Source organism: Phaethon aethereus, assembly GCF_964289735.1.
Source record: "Phaethon aethereus genome assembly, chromosome: 2".
Classification (NCBI taxonomy): Eukaryota; Metazoa; Chordata; class Aves; order Phaethontiformes; family Phaethontidae; genus Phaethon; species Phaethon aethereus.
In genome coordinates, this window is record NC_138582.1 from 49,439,074 (window position 1) to 49,453,643 (window position 14,570).

The 14,570-nt window shown below is 42.6% G+C and overlaps 1 protein-coding gene across 1 annotated transcript in view; it reads left to right on the plus strand.

Moving 5' to 3' along the window:
- Positions 1-14,570, plus strand: part of GAREM1 (GRB2 associated regulator of MAPK1 subtype 1) — a gene marked incomplete at its 3' end in the record, with an annotated part of 99,724 nt that overhangs the window by 8,100 nt on the left and 77,054 nt on the right. The gene's annotated exons all lie outside the window — the stretch shown is intronic.

Sequence of the window (14,570 nt, forward strand, 5' to 3'; positions counted from 1 at the left end):
GCGAGGAAGCTGGGGACTTTGTCCTTACGGTCAGAGCTGGGGGAGCGGGAAGAAAAGCAAAGGGACTAAAAGCCCCCTCCGACAGGCCTGCGCGTCCCACGCGCTGCTGTGCTCGCTGTCTACGTGCCTTCGTGGCAAAACATGTCCCTGGCGTGGGTGAGGACGTAGCTTGGGGGTGGCAGATTCCCAGGGAAAGGCCGGGGGGCTGCGGCTGCTGGCTGGGGGAGTGCTGGCCGCCGGCCGGGGTGCGGTGCAGGGGCCTGCGTCCTCTGAAGGCGAGGTGTGGACGCAAGGCTGCGCGGGGACGTGGTTCCCCTCTGCAAGAAGGGTATGGGCTAGTTGGAGAGAGTCTAGAGATCAACCACCCTAAACTGCTTATTTGGTCTGTCCTGAAGGGAAAGACTGTGTGCCCAAGACTGACCCAAGGGTGTGAGCAGAGGAAGGTCCTCGCGTGTACCCTAAGCAGTCATTTCAAAACTGTGCCTGCTGGCCTTGTCCATCGTGCCGCCATGGCTGCCGCTGAGTGCCGAAGCGAGCTGGGCTGCTGGACTGGAACAGAGCACGCTCGCCTTGCGGCTGGGTGTAAGAGTCCTACAGTCTAAATACTCAGTTACTAAATTACTTCCAGGAACTAATTCAAAGTAATCCACAAATGCTCATCGGATACCCCCTCCCATGCGTTTTGGTTTTCTGTTTGCAGCTTTTTTGTTTTGTTTTGTTGTTCCAACTGGCAATTTTATGTATTTGCCCTGCTGAAAGCAAGCACTGACTATGCTTGTTGCTTCCTGGCACCTGACTGTTTTGGAGATAAAAGAGGGAAGATTGGGACGGGAAGATAAAGGAAAATTTTTACCTAAGGCGAGGGCAGGGAGAGGCACGTGTGCACACATACCTTTTTCTTGTCCAAGCTCTCCTGTTGCATCTTTTGGTGGGTCCCTTTGGGGCACGGCTGCATTCAGGGAGCCCTTGGTTCCAGCCTGTGTCATTCAGTCTATCCCATGGGCTACTGTCCTGCACTTGTGGGCTTCCAGTAGGTTGTTGCAAGTCATTTCCGAGGTCGCTGTAAGGTAAAACACCCAGTACTGTCTAGCAGTAGCAGAATGGAACTGTGCAAGGAGCTTCTTCCATTTTTCTGTTTTCCTTTCTTGCCTTCAGACAGGATAGTCCTTCCTTTCACCTGTTCCAGCATTACTGGCACATTGCTGTTGTGTTCTTGTCCTGTCCTCCAGCTTCATACAGCTCCTGTGCAAACTCTGCTTTCTCCATCCCTCCATGCCCTTGTCTTTTCCCTCAACTTAAAGGAAATCGAGGTGTTTCTTGGACCAGACAGCAGCATGATGTTTGGCTGTGCATGTACCAGGAGTGATAGCTGTGTATGTGCTACCAGAGGTGAGAAAGCAAGCAGAAAAAGTGATTTCTGACACTTCTAGAGACTTGAGAAAGTTTCTGGTCATTGAGACTAGACATTGGCACTGCAACTCATTGCTGTTGGAAGGAGCCAGGTGTTCTGTGCTTCGCTGCAGAGAGGTGGTTTATATCGGCGCGGGTAACACGGGATCTCCCTCTGTGGAGTCTTAGAGTTTGCTGTTGACATGCTTTTTGGTTTAACTTCAGTAAAGGGAGTTTTGCTGGCCGGACTCAAATGTCAGTGGGTAGGCTTTGCATGTCATGCTTCCTTTTGTCAGCCAGCACTGACAGCTTGCTTGACTTAACAGAAAGTGAGTGGAGATGCTGTGTATTTGTAAGAAGAATAGTAATCTTTGGCCATGTGTTATATGATGTGACTAGACGGAAAGAGAATCTTACGTGTATATCCTTGTTGGGAGACTGGATTCCAAAACATTAAATTATTCCTGCTTCTTTCTTAACAGTTTTGTTCAGACTTCTATCTATTAAATATCAGAATGCCCCTTTTCCTCTTCAAAGGGGCCATAAACACACAGATTGGGTAATACCTAAGATGTTATCTGAGTTGCATTTATGTAATTACATTACGGTCAGACTTTTTTCTGTCTTAGTCTCCGAATGTTAAGCTACCTTATGCTCATAGCAGGAAAATATAGAAAGTGTTGGTGCATGTGTGACTCAGAGATGATAGGGTTCCATATGAAAATACAGAACGTGACGTGTGTGTTATTGCAGTCGCTGAACCCAGGATGTGGCTGTAGACAAACAGCAAAGCTGCAACACCACTGCAGCTGAATGTAGGGCAAGCTGGAGGAAAAGATGTTTTCTAGTGCATGTTTTATGGGTTGCATTGTCAAATACCATTTGGGTTCCTGTCAATATAGTAACAAAATATCTGAAGACCAAATGGTCTGTGGGCAAAGATAAATGTGCCCTCAAGGGGGAAGTGAGGCATGGTGGGCTTTTCTTTGCTCCATGTTCTGCGTGCTGCTCACCAAAAGTAGAAGCTTCCCTTTTTGCGGGCCTTGGTGTTTTTTTTTTTTCTTTTTGTGCCTTCTTAAGATGATAAAAATATTATTGAAGAAATGTTACCCACTTATCCTTTATGTTTTATTAAAAACAAAGCCATTCCTTTTATACCTTACAGTTTAAGCGTAGATTTCTCTGAAACAATGAAAATAATTGCGTTCAGGATGGGCACTGTTCTTGATCAGAAAAGAATTAGATGCAGCTTTGATTGCATTCCTCTTGGTAGCGATTCCCATATTGCCCAGATAATCTTACTGCACCAGGGTGTAAACGAACCAAACAGGTGCCTAGTTACAGTTGAGCATCCAAAATTTCTGTGCTTGTATGCGATCAGCCCGTGTTTGAAGAGGCATTACCCTCTTATTATTGAAGTTTGAACTTCTTGAGGTTGAGTAGAAGGGGTAGGATGGACATGACTAACATGCAAAGGCAACGGCAGCCCCAGCAAGCGAGTGCACCATCAGTTAGTGCCTGCGCGGTCGCCGAGGGCACAGGGAGATGGGCCAGGCCACTGGGCAAGCAGCCAGGTGGCAACCCAGCTTCAGAGCAGAACTGAACTTTTGCTCGCTTCCAGCTGTTTCTATTCCATCCTTAAGTCAGGCTGCAAAAAAAAAAAACAAAACCCAAAACAAAACACCACAGAGACAACTTCAAGTGTAATGATGTGTTCTTTCAAAGCTGAAGAAAATCCTGCTTGAGCAGCTCCTGCATGTGGGCTACTTCATTTTTAATGGGGAGCTTGTCCAAGATGCCCTGAGTTCAAACAGGGATCACCGCTGTGCAACACAAAGCGGCGTAGTGTCTCTTTAGGGCTTGGGGTATATAATGAGAGGACTAAGCACGTTTACTGGGATACTATTTTAAAATATCATCTAATTATAAATAACTGTCAGTGAGAGCTTCCTAGTTCTCATGCTGTGCCCAGGAAAAGTCTGAATGAATAAGCTGCTTTTCTGTCTGCCAGGGCAGTCTAGAATCAAATACTAGGTCTTAAATCCATGAGGTTGGTAGGGTTAAAATTTTCTTCATCAGCATCCTGTATCTGGGGAACTTTAGCCAGACTTCCCTGACTAGGCTGCCAACCTTTGCACGTGGCAAGGGATGACTTCTGCAGCAGCTAAGGTGCGCAGCCACCTTCAGTATTATCAATTAAAGCAACCATTCTCCATCTGTGCTTGGAAACAAATAGGGAGCCTGTTAAAAGCATGTAGTGCAATGCTAACTGCTGACCTCCGACCTCCTAAGTATTAAGCTTTTCCACCTAGGCATCTGATGCTAAACAGGCACTTGGAAGTGTATCCTCCAGTGGACCTCACAATATTTATAGATGCATCTGAGCAGGAGCTTTCTAGCATGAGGAGTGCTTGCCTTTCATGAAAGAAAACCACATCTCTCTTAATGAAGTATTTAAAGGAGCTGATCTGAATGGCAGCAGGCTGCTCAGAAGTCTCATTACTGCTGTGTTTTTCTTTTGGTCGGGTAGCGCTGTCATTCCCTTTATCTGTACTTATCAGACTGCTTATGAAAGCTACTCTTTGGATTCCTCGTTTCCAGACCTGGTGCCTTGATTGCAAAGGGCAAATACATATTTTAAGTCTTGCTTCTTTTCCCCCTGACATTGGCCATGAGAATTCAAAATGGAAAATAAACTAAACATGAGACTGACATAAAAATTCCTTTTTCTCCCTCTCTATGGTAACACTAAACTAGGCTGGAACCTCTCTTGCATGCAATGAAAAGTTATTTAGCTTTCTCCTTCTCAGTATTTCTAACCTGTGATCATTTTAAGTGTAGTTAAACTTGGCGTTCTTTGCTCTTATTCTTAACGCTTTAGATGTGTGATCTTTGGTGACTTCAAAACCAGAAAACTTTCTTCTATAAGAATCTGTTTTCAATTGAGTGATTGTAACATTTTTTAACACCCCTCCCCCCCAAATGTAAGATACCATGATAAATAGTTGGCCCTATTCAACATGTTGCAGGGTATCAGAGTAGTTTAAAAGAATTGCTGAGACTTTCTAGGGTGATTTGTAAGTAACCATGGTGATTGACTGTTCTGTTGGATCAATCGCACAGCTAAATCTGTCGTGAGGATACAGCAAATCTGCAGTTACATCTGATGATGCTCAGCACTAATAAGAAGTGTAATTATGATAGCAGCAGAAACTGTGTTTTGGAATGCAAATGTTAAGATGTTGTTGTACTGAGGGTGTATTTTTTTTTTTTTCCCTTGTGTGGGAGTGGAGAGCAATCTGTATTGAAAGATGTGTTTTGGCTTGTTTGGCTTGAGTTCATAAAAAGTAAGATTTCTCATTCCAAGATGTTTGTTCTGAAGGCTTGAAACAAACACAAACAAAACTCAATGAAATCTGTGTTGTTACTCTCCCCCCAACCCCCCCACTAGCCGTCTTATGAACACAAAGAAAGCAAGATGCCAAGGTTCAAACTGTGAGATTGCTAAAGTCAGCAGAGCATTTGCCATCAGTGACAGTGGCACCAGAATTCCACTTGGTGTTTATTTAAAATATTTGTGCTCCTCTTCCCTGCAGTAGGTCAAACAGGTTTTTTTGAAGACTCGCTGAGATGCTGTCTTTGTGTATTTGCAGCTAGCAAAGAGCTTGTCTTGGAACAAACTGGGTTTTTCAGTGGATTAATCTGTCCTGTAACCTTGTAACAGGACTATGGTTTATGCTGATTTGTTGCAACAGTACTGGTATATCCAGCCATTCCAACAGCAAAACGCTAATCCTAAAGATACAAATCTGCCTTCTTGCTGGCAGGCATAAAAAGAATAGGGGGATGGGAGTCTCTGCTCTCGTTAGGTGTTAGTAGGTGATAGCTTGAGTTCAGCATCAGTTGGATTGAAGCAATTTGATTGTATCAGACTTTTGCAGAGCGATTTGAAATTGCAGAAATCTCCTTTCTCTTGATTGTGAAATACTTAATGGTCACCCAGAGCAAAGTTTGATCATGGTACTGCGAGGCTGAAGGATTACATCAATGCGCAAAGTACCGCAAGTCGTGATGTTAGGCAGTCTGAGGGCGATACTGTCCTTGCTCCTTCCTTGCTAAGCAGGTAGGGTCAGTGAAGCAAACTGGATGCCCTGTTGTTCAGACATGACTGAAAATTGCTGTAGCATGGCCAGCCATAGCCAACAACAGTTGTGTTTCATCCAAGGAAAAAGGTGTACAGTGGGGAGAGGCTTAATCTTGGACAAACTGTTTCTTGGGTAAGATGCATCTTGCCCAGCTCTTCCTGAAACTGTGAGAAGATTCAGGGTCTTTCCTTTAAAAGATCCAAGGATGAGACAAGTGTAATTGCTGGTAACAGAACCTTGCTGCAGATGAGCAGTTTCGGGCAGCTGAGTGTCTCAGTCTGCGCTGGATGGGGTTGGATGATTCTCCTGGGCGTTTCCAACATGGTCTCTATGGCAAAGTACCAAAGAGGTGGTCTGAAACTCTTGGTGAGTTTGTGAGGCTCAACCTGAGCTGGCTTCGATGCCTGGGCTCTCTTGTGGCTCGAATAAAATTACTTTTTTTTTTTTTTTTTTTTTTTGAAAAGCACCTTCTTTTTTTTTTTAATTCTTTGTAATGTAAAAAGCAACTCTGAAGACCAACTGGTTGAATCTTAATTTGAGAGACAGCGCACAAAATTTGCAACTAATTTTGTCTGATCTTCCCTGCTTTAGTTGCAACTTTTTTTTCCTTTTTTTGCTTTTGGCAAAGGAAGGAAGAATGTAAGTAGTCTTAAAATCAAAATGCGTATGACTCCTTATGCTGTCAGGGGAAGCCTTTCATTCACTGAAAGATAGGGAGTCTATGCAGTTGATGGAGGGTCAAGTCAATATTACTTCGGATTTCTTTGGAGAGAGAGGTATTTAATTGCAGTTTGTATCATGACAGAAGTACTGGTTGATCCAGATAATAAGAACTGGAACGAATGAATGTGCTACAGGAATGGAATTATTAAATGGAAACACTTATTTAAAACTACTCAGGAAATTTTTTGAGAAGGAAGAAGGGAAACTGAAAAGTGAGGTTGATTATCAACAGTCCTACATATAAGTGCCATTTTTATTCCAGATCTTTGTGTTGCAAGCTCAAAAGGGTGTGTAGCTGGGTCCAAAGCCCTCTGCTTTCATCTTTTCCACTATGTGCAGACACAGACAGTCAGATGAGACCAGTGTCAGGCTTTCCTAATGAATCTGTCCGCTTTAAATTAAAAATTTAGTACACTACATTTTATAGCCCTGAGATGTTTAAATTTTAACGTGGGTTGGGTTTCCTTTGCTCCTAGAAACAACAATATTTGCTCCTAGAAATTACAATATTTACCCTTTTAACTCACTGGTAGTCTGTATTTAGACTTTGCATGATACACCCCCATGCAAGTTGTTTTGCTTTTCTTTAAACAAGGAAGTTTGTCTGATCAGTTAGATAATTTTTTTTTTAATCAACCTTTTTTTGTGTCTGTATGGAATGACAAAGTGAGACTGATAACATACAGAGGCTTTCAAAGCAGTTTTTTCTCCAGTGGTAGTAGTAGTGTTTTCTAAAATTACATGCTCTTTTTACTTCTCTCCCACTAGGCATTTTATGCAAGAGTAACTCTTCCAAGCATCTGTTCAGTCATAGTGGAAAAAAAAAAACAACCCACACATAAAATTTTCAGCCCTTGTAGATGCAGTGTTCATTAGTGTTGCTACAAGTGGGGTTCTTTATGTAACAAAATATTTCTGGGGTTTTCTTTCCTTCCCTTGTTAAGGAATGTTACAAGGATGTGAAATTTTTCCATACAAATTCCTATTGCTGCTTCAAACTGGAAAATTCAGATGTTGTTCTCTTCCTAATGAACTTTTTCCTCTGACCTACATCATAGACCAGTGCAAGTTTTATTTTTGCAGCAGAAGTAGCAAAAGCGGCAGGCTGAACAGCTCATTGAGATTTGACTCTGTAACCAAGTACAGTGCCAAAGCTTAAGCAAGCAAACCACCCTAATTTAATATTTATTAGTCTTTGACATTCATTGAGGTATGTCTCCATAGATAAATGCTCAACAGATACTCTGGAGTATGATGCAGCATGCAGAAAACAAAAGGTTTTACTTCCTCTCTCCACCCTCCCTCAGAGTTTAGAGGGAAGCTGTTTGTCAAGAGGAGAGGTTGCATGACCTGCTAAATAATAAAATGAAATAAAATTAATAGTCCTAGTTTGACTATTCAGACTTGTCAAGAACTTTGTGTTTCTTCCCCCAAAATGTGAATTCCAAACTCAGCATTATAAAAGAAGAAAGCTTTATTAGTGCAATGATCCGTAAAAGAAGAGGCACCTGTTCCCCCAGCAAGATGTTGCTGAGGTAATACGACTGAGTGCTGGAGGTGAAGGTTCGTATGTTGATAGCATTGTGTTAGATGTGAAGTTGCATGGAAGCTGTCCTATGTGCTGTTGCACTTTTAGTCTACCTGAAACAGCAAAATCGCTTGATGACTTTTGATGAAGTCCATACTTCTAAGGAAAAAAGGGCATTTGCTCACTTGTTTCTTTCCTCCCCTTGATGACAACTGCTGTCAGATGGTCACATATGACAGCACTGCAGGTATTTGATTAACAAATAGAAAGTAGTAGGTTTGTCTTCTACTGAGTTGTCACATACCCATTTCTTTTGTTACTCCTCCATTGCATGTATTAAAACCAGAGAGGGTTATTTAGGAGCGCAGTCTTGTCCCCTGAGTGAAAGAATTCATGCTGCTCTTTGAATTCAAACTCCAATAAAACTAGATGCTAAGCTTCAAAGACATTAGAAAATTGACTACTTGGAATTCTCTTCCAGTAGCCTATTGGCCATGCTAACAGTTTGGTGGTTTTTGTGGATGTTTTTCAAAGAACTTGTACTCTTGGTAACGTAAAAGCAACTTACTTAGTGCAGTGCTTCCTGAGTGCTAGTGATGCTGCCGTGTGTCCCTGCGTCAAATGAGACCGAACTGAAGTCAGCGGTGAAAAATCTTCATGATGCAGCCTGATGTACACCTTGATCTTTTTTGGCTTACTTGTTTTGTATGGAACAAAGAGTTGCTGTCTGCTGGGTTTTTTTGTGGATGATTATGCCTTGTTTTTTGTTGTCTTGTATTTCAAGAGATCACAAGCCCAAACAACCAACTGGCTGAACAAGAACCAAAGTGTTGGGACCTGTTTGAAGGTTGTGTAAAGGTTGAGCCCACCAGTGAAAGGAAACAGATTTCCAGATGAGTTATGATTTGGGTTTTTTTCTTTTTTCTTTTTTCTTTTTTTTTTTTTTAAGGCAAAAAGATGCTGTGGTACCCAGCCTGGTTTTAACACCTGACAATACCACAAAACCTACCTTGGAAAGGCTGCAGGTACCTGTGCTGCTCCCAGACCCTCATTGCCAAGGAGGCTGAAGTTAGTGTGCGCAATGCCCGCAGTTCGTAGGTGCTCGCTGTGCACAGCTGGGTGCTCCTGACCTGTGCGTGGTCTCTTCAGTTGTGCTGTCTCATCACTGCGAGGCCCTGGGCTCCCCACTTTTAGATGGGGGGCCCCTGAGCTTTTGTGCTGAGAGGAGGCCTTGGCTTTAGCTTTTACCTGCTGTGGATCTTCCAATAAGATGAAAAGAAAGCGAATTAATCTTAAGGTATTACTTGCATGGGAGCTATGTGACTAGCAAATGTTTGCAGAAACACAAGTTTGCCTTTCCAAAGACAGGACAGCTTTGTATTAGTTGACTGGTGTATGGTGTATATTCCTTCTTCTGGAGTGGAAAAGCAGCGCTGACGTTTATATTTGTGCTAGCAGTGTGACCTCTCTGTGACCTGAAACATCTCTGTCTTTTTTTTTTGTCTGTCTTTTTTTTTTTTTCTTCCCCAATAGATTATAACTTCATTTCATGCTGGGTGGGGCTGTGCTTTGTTTTTCATGATGCGCTAGGACAATGTTAAGGTGTATCTTAATACGCGGCTTGTTTGGCCCTCAGCCAGGGAAAGTCCAGTGAAGCTGCATCCACAGTGAAGCAGATACCGTGTAGGTAAGGCTCCTGAGTGCTATGATAGCATGATAAATAAGTAAGGACCTCACTTCTTTCTTTTTTTCTTGCTTCTAATCATTCTGCTTTCTCTCTCTCCAATTGTTGCAAAATAAACCTTGGTTGCTAGTCTTCCCTTGTAATGCTAGCCACATGCTGGCAGTTCTTCATAGTTATTTCACAGCAGACATACTCACCTGACCAGGCAGCCACTTCTTTTTGCTGTTCCACAAATTAACCCTTCATTCCTAGCAAATGTTCATGCAAGCTCAAGTGGGTATAAAGTTGAAGTTATTCATTTGTGTGGTTTTGTAGGTACCTGGCTGAGCACCCACTGAAATGATTTTTAATGTTGCTGAGATTTTCCTACGTAATGATGTATTATGTGATTGTGGAACATTAGATGGAATAATTAAACTCACCACCTACTTAACTGACCAAAGCAGGCTGGGTGATACACTTAATTGTACGGCATCTGTTACCTTACATGCAGATGGTGTTCAGGCTTAATGAAAACACATGGCCCAAAGTCTTGATGAGTTTTTGCAGCCATCTTCTTCACCAGCTATTTCACAAAAGCCATCTTAAGTTTCTCGTGAGCTCCTAGCTCTTTTTTGTAAACCTTTTTGTTCCAGGAAGAGCAGATTCTGCATGTTTGAACTGATGTGCAAGGGACAGCAGTAAGCTCACTTTACAGTCTTCTGTGATGAATGAGATGAGAGGAATGTCTCCATAACCATCTTCCTGGCAGGAGGAGATGGTATCTAGTTCATCTGACGTGTGTAAATGATATCTGTTACGTTGCTGGAACCTCACATGCGACTTCTCTTTCTCTGAATTGCTCGTTACCTACTATTTTAATGTCTCCAGATGCAAAGCTTATGCTTTAAGGCAGTGATGCAAACTCTTAGCCAAGATGACAAAGTGTGTGGCATTATAAAGCGTTTATATTCCTGTAGATCACTGCTTATTTTTAGCAGTGTAGTTTTTGTGAGTGAATGAGTCATGTTGGTCTGCACATTTTGCAGTGACTTGAATGTTAGTTTCTCAATACTAGGAGGAGAACCTTTAAAAGTTGTTGGGTTTGTGGGGTTTTTTTTTCATTTGTTTCATGATTTTTCTTTAGTGGTTGGTGTCGAAAAGCCATTGCTGTCTTTGGCAAACCAGAATATGTAGAACTGGTGTGAATTGTCTTTTATGGACTGTAATGGGCCAAGCTTTAATGGTTGATCCAGAAGGAAGCAAAGAGGAGGTGGGAGTACTCAGACCCTTCAACACTGGAGTGGTCTTCGGTTCTACTCCTAAGGCTTTACCCCAGACATTTGGAAATTGTGAAATGCTAAACTAAATAAAAGTGTGTGTCTGTAGAAAGTAAGGGGTGGCAACAACCTGCAGGGAGTTAAGTGCTTGCTTCAAAAGAAAGAAGCTTCCTCTGTGCTGCAGCATTGCCACATATAAACTCAGTCCCTGTGCGTAGGCAACCTCTGTTTTCTCACCTGGTTCTTAAAAACTGCAAGTGAAAACAGAAATTCATCTCTGAACTTGCAGATCTAGGTATCCTGCTCCCAGTCGTGCTACAGTTATTAACTGTTGAGATTAGAGTGTTTACAATGACAGAGCCAACATTTGCCAAATGTGGATGATCCAGTTTTGGAACTGGAAAGAATTATTAAAGAAGTATTGGCATTTAATGTAGGTGGTATTTAATAAGCATGGAACTCTTTATTAACCAATTACCTTTATTTTAACTGTATCAACATGTGAATAATTTTCCTTCTGTGGTCAGCATTCCCTCTGCAGTTGCCCTTCAACAAGGGTGGGCTTTGCAATATTTGTAGTTTTTTAGGAGCTGTATGGAAATTGATCATGTAATTAAAAAATTGTAATAGATCTTATTTGCAGCGAACACATGAATAGCTGTTGCAGTGCTGCTTCGGTGATGCATGATGAAGTAGCCCAAATACTGGTCGTGGTCAGAGTGCTTATAGGAGGACAGCTTGTGTAGGAACTTTTCATTTCAGAGGTGTGAGGCTTTTATTGTTGGGCAAGGATGGGTGTTGACGCTTTATTTAGGGTTTAGACGCTGTTAGCGAATCATGGGTTTCTTAGTCTCGGGCATTATTATGAATAAACTTGACTCATATTTTGGAAAGAGGTAGGCAACTTTAGGAAGGGTGGGGAATTGCATGTGATAGTTCATTGCTTCTCTGACTTTTATTTGGAGGAAAAAAACCAACACAAGTATTTGCCTGTAGATTCTTTGTAGTGGTTTAATTATATTGCAGGCATGTGGGGTGGGGAGGAGAGGGTGAGAAGATAGAGCTAATCCATATTTGATCATAAGAGACAAAACTGTTACTAAAGATGAGTGGCCTGTGTTCTCAGTTTTCTCATGGCGTCTGATTTTTGTGTAAGCAGCAGTGTAGGAGTATGTTGAATAGGTGAGAACCAAGTTGCATAGTTGGTGGATGTGAGGACTGCCGAGCTCTCTCCCACATAGTTAAAATGTGATTAATGAAAGGCTTGCATAACTTGTGTTACTGAGGCAGGGGACAAAATCAGATTGGGTATGTGTGGCTGTTTAGCAAGGTACGGTTGGCTGAGAAAAGTGTAAAGGACCAAGTCTGGGCTGTGCTTGGGCTGGGAGCTGAGTCGTCAGGGGTCAGAGATGTCTCCTGCCTAAAGGGTCCTCCTCTCCAGGAGGAAAACGCTTTAAAGGCAGTGAGCAAGTCTTACAGGGGGAGACAGACTATAAGAAAATGGAAGGAAGAAGAGAGTATGTCTTGCCATGTTCTGTTGCCGTCAGTGATGTTTGACTCTTCCTTCTATTTCCTCCCATAGAATGGAGGCCATCATTAGCCAGGTGGTTTTGCGAGTCCATTAATCCCTTTGGTGACAAGGAGCCTCTTGCTGTAAATCAAGCCTAGGAATCCAGCTCGCCCACAGTTAGGAAAGATCAGGACTTGGTAAGGACGGACTGCCTGTTGTGAGGGAGCCGGAGGGACCGTGAGCTCCTCACTGCATCTGCTCCACCTTCTCTGCTGGGCTCAATCTCCCATGGCAAAGCACAAAATTCATTTCCGATGTAATCGGTTGGACCAAATAATCGGTGTAACAAGAACTGTGGTTTCCAAGGTTCTGTTTAAAAAATACAGCTACTTCCAGCTGCAGACTTAATTATGTAGTCACTCTTGGGCCTGCCTGAGTAATCTCTTTTTACACTCACCTGTCCCACCCAGTTTTAGTGGAGTAACCACTTAGACTGTGGTATGTGAGCCATGACTCGAAGTACCTTTTCATCGTGGGTGTCTTTATTTTCCTGAGAATATCTTTCTCAGACTCTTCAAGGGTGACCCATACTGTAATTATTTCCCTGCAATCCTGGATATAGAATTCAGCCTTCCTTTAGGTAACGTTCTGGAATTATACCTACAGATTGTAAGGCAGAGAAAAAGTGTACCAGAGATGTTTTGTATTTTCTTCAAAATTTGTTTACCACTGTCATTGAAACTAGTAAAATACTAGTTCTTCCCTTAAGTTTTATTTGGTTGCAGGATGGAATAATTACTTGTTACCATGGATTATAGAAAGCATGAATTTAACTTTCTGAACTGAAACACAAGTTTCAAATAGCACCATGTATTATTGTTATTGTGTTTTCTCCAAAAACTGTAAACCTCTGTTGCAGCAAACTCAAAATAATTTTATATGTATTAGGAGTTGCCCTGTGAGCAGAAAACAGGAGATGCTTAAGGTTAGATGATTTGGTAAAATTTAGCGGGTGCCTGACTCCTCTAGCAAATGTATCTGAATTTACTTCAAGATATGCATGGGACCAAAGAGTTCTCTGGTGCTGCATGGCAGTTTTGGCACTCGTCCCTAGGCTTTCCGAGGTCCCTTCTCCCAGTGCACTGTGGGTGGAGGGATGGTGCTTCCCGGGGAGCAGGATCTGATGTTAAGCAGCCAGTCTGCCTGTCTGGGCTGCCAAGGGACATGGTCCAAGGAGCATTGGGAAACCAGTTCTTGAAATGTCCTGTTTACATGGAAGCTACTTTCTGGCTGTGAAAAAGAAGGAAACCTGGAAATGGTACTTTCATAGGAGCAAGAATAATTGGTACTAAGGAGCTCTGTATACCTTTTGATTTTTATTTTTATTTTTTGTCCCCCCTCTACACCCCCATAACAGCAATGTATCCACAGTTATAAGTTAAAGCTCCAAATGTGCAAAACAGGAACTTTTTTTTTAAGGTTTAACAGCAGATCCAGGGAAGTCCATCTCTCGGACTCTGTGGGTTGGGGCAGGTCTCTCCCTTGTTTAGCTAAATCCAAGTTTCTGGAGGAAACAAGCAGAATCCTGTGGCCGGAGAGTGTTGGAGCAGATGGTCGTAATGGTCTCTTCTGATTTAAAATCTAACAGTTCTCACACATACCAGTTGCTGCATTTTGAATCGTGTAGGAGGGCACTTTCTGATAGAATGGGAGCATGAAATCAGGCAGGAATGGGGTGTGTAGTGGCTGTTGCCTATGGTGGAAAAAGATTGCCTGGTGTGGGCAAAAAAAAAACCCCTCTCCTCTGCAGAGGCTGAACAGGGGAAATGTCTGCTGCCCCAGGCTGAGGAAAGTCTCATTCTTCCACTGACTTTTAAGAATATCAGAGGACAGTGAGGAGAAAGTGTAGGTTGTCGTAGTTGCTGAAGAGGATGAGTTTTGTCCAAACTTGATTCCAGGACTAAACTACTTGTTTTATTTTTCGCTGTAACTGCAGAGAGCTGGTGGGAGAGAAGGAAAATGAAATTTAAAGCTTCATTATTCTTGGCCCATGTTTAGTGTTTACTAAGTGGTCCTGAAAGTTCACGTAGCTCCTTGAAAGACCTTAAGAAAGGCTGTTTTCTGTGTGTTTCATGCAGAAGTGTACCGAGCAGGACTGCAGGTGTGTAAGAGCAGTCTGCTGTCATATGCCCTGCTCCGTGAAATTTTGTTCATATATCATGCTTGAGATGTATAGCTCTGGCACTTTGAGTAGTCTGTCTGCTGTGGTTCTTGCAATTGCTGAGAAGACAAGCAAAGCACCCTGGTCCTGATCAGGCACTGCAGCTGGTGG